Source organism: Peromyscus eremicus, chromosome 3 (assembly GCF_949786415.1).
Source record: "Peromyscus eremicus chromosome 3, PerEre_H2_v1, whole genome shotgun sequence".
Taxonomy (NCBI): domain Eukaryota; kingdom Metazoa; phylum Chordata; class Mammalia; order Rodentia; family Cricetidae; genus Peromyscus; species Peromyscus eremicus.
In genome coordinates, this window is record NC_081418.1 from 84822103 (window position 1) to 84829685 (window position 7583).

At 44.7% G+C, this 7583-nt stretch overlaps 1 non-coding gene and 1 pseudogene across 1 annotated transcript; one reads left to right on the forward strand and one right to left on the reverse strand.

Annotated features, from left to right (window-relative positions):
• The first annotated feature begins 265 nt into the window (after window positions 1-265).
• Window positions 266-6906, forward strand: LOC131906429 (S-formylglutathione hydrolase-like; annotated as a pseudogene).
• On the reverse strand, window positions 1480-1582 carry LOC131907525 (U6 spliceosomal RNA). Its single transcript, XR_009378432.1, has one exon. It is a non-coding gene; the product is annotated as a U6 spliceosomal RNA (small nuclear RNA).
• Window positions 6907-7583: the final 677 nt, after the last annotated feature.

The window sequence follows — 7583 nt, forward strand, 5'->3', positions numbered from 1 at the left end:
TTTTAATTTACTTATTTTATGGAGGGCAGAGGACAGCTTTAGGGTCCCAGGCTTGGCAGTAGGCACCTTTACCCACTCTCCACCCCGTTTCCCATCTTTCTGTCCCACTCATCCTAACGATGCCCCTTGCCCCAGGTTATGGGAAGCTTGAGGGAGCAGGGAGAATACAATACACAAATTCCTGATGTTTACTGAATAAACTGACTCCATTTGCAGCTGTTTGTAGAAAGGTCCAAGCTTGCAGGTGCTCTCAAGCACAGTAGAAATGGTGGTGAAGGACGTCTGGGAAGAGACCCAGGAATATGTGAAGACAAAAGGAAAATTGGGGTAAAACCAACATTGGAAGAATTTTCCAGAATAGCCTTTGGAGGCTGCATGGGGAGTCTCCCTCACCATGTATCTGCTGCCGGAGAATATGAATCTTAGTCACCCTACATGAGCATCTAGAATAACCTAGAATGACTACATCTTCTCAGAGACCTTAGATAGAATATAGATAGATAACTGATAGATAAATAGATAAATATGTACATATATACATACATACATACATGTACATACACACACACAAAACTTACTCATACCCATACAAACACATAGGCAGGTAGATAAATGGATCTTGGGGCCATAAACTTGTTTTATGGACGTTTTGCAAATATATAAATATATATATGTATAATTTTCTTTTTCTTCTGTCATTTACACCTACACCTGTTCTCGACTCCAGCAGAAGTTTCCCCACATAAGAATTTATTTTTATTTATGTGTATGCATGGGAGTGCCCGAGGAGGTCAGAAGAGGATGTCAGATGCCCTGGAACTAGAGTCATAGATGACTGTGAGCCACAGGATGTGGATACTAAGAGCCAAAATAAGGTCCTCTGCAAGAGCAGCAAGTACTCTTCATCCCTCGGCCGGCTCTCCAGCCCCAAGAATTCTTACTCCCTTGTAAAAACTCAACACTGCTTGCTCAATATAACCTCCACCTTCTCTTCCTTCCTCAGGACACTGACTTTTAACTACCAATATCCATGTTTTCCGAAATACAGTTTCTGGTTTTTGTGATTTGCTTTGTGCTGGTGATCCAACCCACAGTTTCAAGAATATGAGGCAAACACTCTACCTACAGAACTTTATTTGCAGCCTATGTGTGCATGTCTGTATGCACATGTGAGCACCTGTGTGTGCATTTATGTGTATGTGTGTTTGTGCATGTGTGTTATTTTCTAAGATCATGCAAACAAGGTTCTGAGGGGTAACACCTCCCTGAACAGGGAGGGTACTGAAAATGGGTTTGTTTGTTTGTTTGTTTGTTTGTTTAACTTTTTAGACAGCACCTCCACTATGTAGCCCATGCTGGCCTGAAACTCACAGCTGTAGCCAAGGACGACCTTGAACTCTTGATCCTCCTGCCTCCACCTCCTAAATGCTTGAATTGTAGGATAGGCCTTCATGCCTGGCTCTCAAAACGTGTATTTTTTAAAATATGGAACACTATGCATCTGTGTGTCATTCTTGCACGGAGGCCATGCTAATCTCTGTATCATTCCCAATTTTAGTATCTGTGCTGCCAAAGCAAGCACTCGAAATATATTTTCTAAAGCCCCCAAACAAAATCCTTTACCTCGCGGTTTCTGAGTTTGAACTAATCCACACATTTACTGGAAATGGGGCTAAGCCGGAGCTGGCTAACACCAATGCAAACCAAGGAACAAAGACCGCTTACGGTAGAGGCGAACGGGAATGGCCACGGCTAGGAACACAGATTCAGGTTATTCAAACACTGTGTTTCAATGTGAAAACGGGGGCCGGATTCTACGGCCTCGCTGAAACTCCTGCATACACCAAAAGCCTGTGGCCTGCCAACCATAAAACTGTGGCCATGTGTGAACCAAGTGACCTCAGGCAGGGCAAGCTGGGACCTTACAGAGCTAGCCTAGGCCTGCAGGTGAGGTCAGTTGTTTCTGCACAGACGTCAAGAGGCTGTGGGTGGAGTATGGCAATAGATGGCACAATTTAGAGTTGGGCAAGGGTGACCAGTAAGTTTTTGGAGCTTGCATGAGAAGAGACTGTGCTTATTGTCTAATATCAGAAGAGGCTTGGCTCACACGTGTGCAGTCAAGACGTCACGGCCTCCCTGACTCAGGGTCCAGATGTGGTACTTGTGCATGGCTTCAGCCGGCTGCACTGAAAGAGAACAGTGTTGTAATGTACACATATTTCTACTCCTGTTTGAATTATTTTGTATATTGATACAAATACAGAACTACATTTATTATAATGTACATATATTTCTACTCGTATTTGAAATACTTTGTATATTGATACAAATGTAAAATTGTATTTGTCATACTGTATGTATGTTTTAGCTCTGTTTAGGATATTTTGTATATTGATACATATTGTTGTCATATTGCATACTGCACTATACATTTCTACCTCTGTTTAAGATATTTTGTGTATTGCCACAATTTTGAGGTCATTGTCCTTTTATTGTACATTTGCTTACAGACTGTTTACCTTGTTTATATGAAGCCTTAGTCCTTAGGTTATTTAGGTAGAGAAGACTTACAGATGTATAGTCACCCATGCTTGTCATTTCTATAGTTATGTTAGTTAGGTTGTCCATGTTTACAGGTCATATGTCAGATGGACAGGTAATCTTCAAACACTTCACAGACCTAGAGAGTATGGCATTTAAATAACTTAGAATTCTGTTGACATGAGACATGATTGCTCCTGGCAGTACCAATCTGATCCCGAGATAATGTTGGGCTTTTAAGACACTCAGTGTGGAAGTTTGTCTTCTTCCTGGCACAAAATGGCCTGTTGGGCAAAGAACTGCCCTTGCTTCAACTGCTGACAGTATGAACGCTGTTCTTTCTAGATGAGTAGGACACAAGGGAAAGTGACTACTGAACCTTGCCAAGACAGGGTAAGATGGTCTTTCAAAATTCCTGCTTCTGAAAATGGCCTGTCAGATATTCTAGGCCTGTAGCCAAACTGGATGCCCCAACAGTGCTGAAAAACTTTAGGTGACTGTCCAGGCTGCCAGCTGTCTCTGTCTATTCTTGAAATTTTTCCAAAAGTTGCTTGCGTGCATCTCCTGTTTTCTCAGGTACCATTATATTCCTTCTCAGGTCTTTGATGGGGTTGAAGACTAACAGTTACAGTTACAGTTACAATCTTCCTGTAGCTTAGCTAGAACATACTAAGTACTAGATTCAGGTTCTTCGGGATAGAACACCTTTTGGAATGATCTCTGTAACATGCCATTTACCTATGCTCCAGACTTCTCTGGATGTTAGTGTGTGTGTCTTGTTGGATGTTGTTCTTGTTGGTTGTAGTTGCATTTGTTTATGTTATTACCCTTTACTTCTCCTTGATAATTGTTCCTATTGTATATAGTTTTGTGTTAGGTTAGAATTTTCTTATTTAGACAAAGGGGGGAGATGTAGTAGGTAGCTGTTTGAGCCATACCCTGAAGCATCACCCCTAGTGAGGCAGCTGTAGCTGTACACCTGCCTATAACCTTGAGGTACATACCCCTGGGGTGTGGCCGCTGGAAGACCCTTAAGACCTGGGATGCACGTATGCATCTCTCTCTTGGTTACTTTGTGGTTTGGATGCTGAGATCTTGGACCAAGCCGTTCAGCGTGGGACATAGCTCAGCTTTCCCGGACCCTACGATAAATCTCCTGTGGTTGTGAGTTAACCCTCAAATAAATTCCTTTGATCATTAAGCTGATTCTGTGGGTTGTTAGCGATTTAATCACATTAGAACAGGATTAACTGAAGCACCGGGTGTTGCCTCCCACACAATTTGTTATAGTTAATAGTTTGAGAACAGCCTTTTTTGGTCCCTCTAATTAGATAGTAAATCATGGGGTTCAGCAGATCCTCCTCTATTATTTCCTAGGCTAGTGTCCTGATATGATCAGCAGGGCCCCATATCAGGCACAACAATGAGCCTGGCCAGGCTGTAACTGGGTTACAGCAGGCATCTATCTCGTCAGTCTATGAGTGTCCTGAAAATCAGATAGAGGATTTCCTCATGCATGCAGTGGGTTATTAGGATGGTAGATATGTCTAACCACAGCAAGTCCTTTGAATTCCTTAACAAAGGTGGAGAAATGCTGCCTTAAAAAAGGGGGGACAAACCCGTTTCCTACTTTGGACTGTATGTGGGATGATGCCAAGGTCCTCATTAGCTACCACACAAAGGGAAAGAAAATCTCTATATCTCTGTCTCATCTGTCTCTCTCTGTCTCTGTCTCTCTCTCTGTCTCTCTCTGTCTCTGTCTCTGTCTCTGTCTCTCTCTCTCTCTCTCTCTCTCTCTCTCTCACACACACACACACACACACACACACACACACACACACACACACACACAGAGCTCATGCTGGCCTTGAACTCACTGTGTATCCGGGAATGTATTTGAATTTAGAAGGATTTTGAATTTCTCCACCACCTTGCCTTTCCCTCTCAGGTGCTAGGATTACAGGTGTGTGCCACCATTCCCTATTTTTCCAGTGCTCGGGATCAAACCCAGGACTTCACGCATGTTAAACAAGCACTCTGCCAGCTGAGCTACATCCCCAGCCCAGGCAGATTGTTTCTGAAGGCACAAGAAGTGTTTGGTTGTGCCTGGACTTCTTACGTAAGAAATTCCCGAGTGCTGCCCCCACCACAACCGCCAGATGGGAAGACCCTATTGCCAAACACAACACACTTTGGTTGCAGGACATAAAGAAACTGAGCTGGATCTGAAATTTCCCTCTACTGGTTAGCTTTCATAATGCTAAAAAGTACTCTGCAGGCTGCTGGAAGAGAAATATCATCAATGGTTTACCCAGCAGTAGACCCTGCATGCTGCAGTGCTAACCCGCCAGGTAAGACGTGTCGACTGGAGAATAGTGGCATGACTGTTATGGGGCTAGACAACGGACTTCTGATTAGATTCCAGGACTGTTCCACAGGCGGAACTCATGCCTAGTTCTGTGAGCCTGGCCAAAAGCCCATAGTCAGGGAGGTCATAGGTCACTGGGGGAACCTACTAATGTTGTTTTACTAAATGAACGTGTTGTCAAACTGCCTTCTAAATCTTTGTTTATACCTTTAGATTAGTGCTACTCCCAATCTTGGTGTGAGAAGCTTCTTTTTCCAGCGGGGACCAGTCAATGCAGAGACTCTTAACTGGTCAAAATGCTGAGAATAAGCGAATGTTGAGTACGGGACATCTATCTCCATCCTCACAAGGCCCAGTGGGGAGCAGACAGCATGTAAGAGCCAGAGGATGGGCGGATCTCTGTGAGTTCGAGGCCAGCCTGGACTACCAAGTGAGTCCCAGGAAAGGCGCAAAGCTACATAGAGAAACCCTGTCTCAAAAAACCAAAAAAAAAAAAAAAGAGCCAGAGGATGGGAGGAGCACTAGAAAGAGTTGCCTTCCGGACATGATGTGGTTATTGCACTCATAAGCTGGCCCTCACAAGCAGCACAAGCTGCACAAGACCAAACCAGTCAATAATTCCAGCAAGGATAGGAGAGGTCCCCGAGGCCCCACCTAGCTGGAGAGGTATCTGCACTTGGTGGCTGCTGGGGAGAGGGAGTTATTTCTTTAGAGATGTGGTCCCTGGTAAGTTTCCCATGAGTGTGCAGACAGTGCTAATGAAATTAGTGGAAGGAGGAGGAGGAGAAGAAGAAGAAGAGGAGGAGGAGACCAAAGATTATAGGAGCTGGTGTTGGGGGTGTCCAAAGGAAATGGAGTTGGAATGGCTGTGATAAAGATGTATTTATATGTGTGTATTATCAAAAATATTTTTAAAAAGAAATGTGTGCAGGCATAGTGGCTCATGCCTTTAATCCCAGCACTCAGGAGGCAGAAGCAGGTGGATCTCTGTGGGTTCAAGGCCAGCCTCATCTGCACAGCCAGTTTCAGACTACCCAGGGCTACATAGTGAAACTCTGTCTTAAAGAAAGAAAGGAAAGAAGGAAGGAAGAAAGGAAGGAAGGAAGGAAAAACCAAATCAAAACAACAACAACAAAAAACAAGTAGCCGTTGGCCAGGAGAAGAAGGGCATTGAAACAGATTTCCAGCAACAGGTGCTTTGGAAGGCTCCAGAAAGTTTTCAAACATGGCAGTGTCGAGCTGACATGTAAAGTGAGATTTGCTGTCTACCACCACAGGCAGAGAGTGGGAAGTGTCCTGCACTCTACGGGCTGTCTGGCTGAGCTTGCACAGAACAAAATTTCCTGCCTAAGTCTGGCTATCCACAAGCTGTCTCAGAACCCCGCCTTGTCGTCTCTGCTCCAGATGCCAGCCCCCCCCCCCCCGGGGTGGCTGCAGCGTTAAAGGAGAAGATGACAGCTGGGACTTTGGCACTGGGGCTGGGTTTTACATGAATGCCACTGAAGATCCCTGGAAAACTAAGAACGGAATGTTCTCTTATGTAACAGAGGAGCTTCCACAACTCACAGATGCCAATTTCCCAGCGGATCCACACAGGATGTCTATTTTGGTCGCTCCATGGGAGGCCACAAAAAATTCCTGGAAAATACAAATCTGTGTCAGCATTTGCTCCAGTCTGCAACCCAGTGCTGTGTCCTCGGAGCAAAAAAGCATACGAAGTGACCTGTCTCGTGTCCCGTCTGGGTTCCCAGGTTGACACATTAATTGATCGAGGAAAAGATGATGAATTTCTTCCAATTGGGCGGTTACTCCCTGATAACCTCAGAGCTGCCCACACAGGAAAGAAAATCCCTGTTGTTTTTAGGATACAAGTGATGAAGTCTTCATCACAGCCCTCATCACCAACCACATCAGGCATCATGCAAAATATGAAAAGCTCCATACAAGTGAAAATCATCAGGATTATGAAAGTTGAAATAAACAGAATTGCTAAATAGAGAAAAAGAAAAGTTGGTCACGGAGGTAACTGCAATCCCAGTGCTTCGAGGCAGAGACAGGTAGGTACCTGGGGCTTTCTGGTTAGTCAGCCCAGCCTATGAGACCGTGTGTGGGAGGTGGGGGGGGTGATAAAGGAAGACATCAGACAGCCTCCAGACTCCATACACATGTCCATGGAGGCATGTACCCCCACAAGAACACTCCACAAACCAGGAATGTAAGGGTAAAGGGTATGTATGTCCTCACCCTAATAAAGAGCATCTGGGAAATAAACGAACAGTAAAGACTCCATGTTTAATGGTAAAATACTCTACGCTTGCTCCTAAAGAGATGGAACAAGACAAGAACGTCTGTTCGTGGCTTCTATTACATTGTGCTGAGGCGTCTAGCCAGGGAAGTCAGACAAGAGAATCTAAAGCCATCTGGGTCAGATGGAGAGAGGTGCAGCATGGAGACCGGCTGTGCTCTGCTCCCCCTCCTACCACGTGACGGAGCAGTAGCTTCCACACTGCGCCTTGCCCATACCGACTCCATGTTAGAAAGAATCAGTTCATTCCATCTTCAGAGCAAATGCTGAGGCTGGTAAAACAGCCACCAGCTGTCCAGCACAACCTGTGAGGTCCAGTCTGAAACACAACTCATGCACGTGAACAAAATATCAAAGTAAATGAGGAAC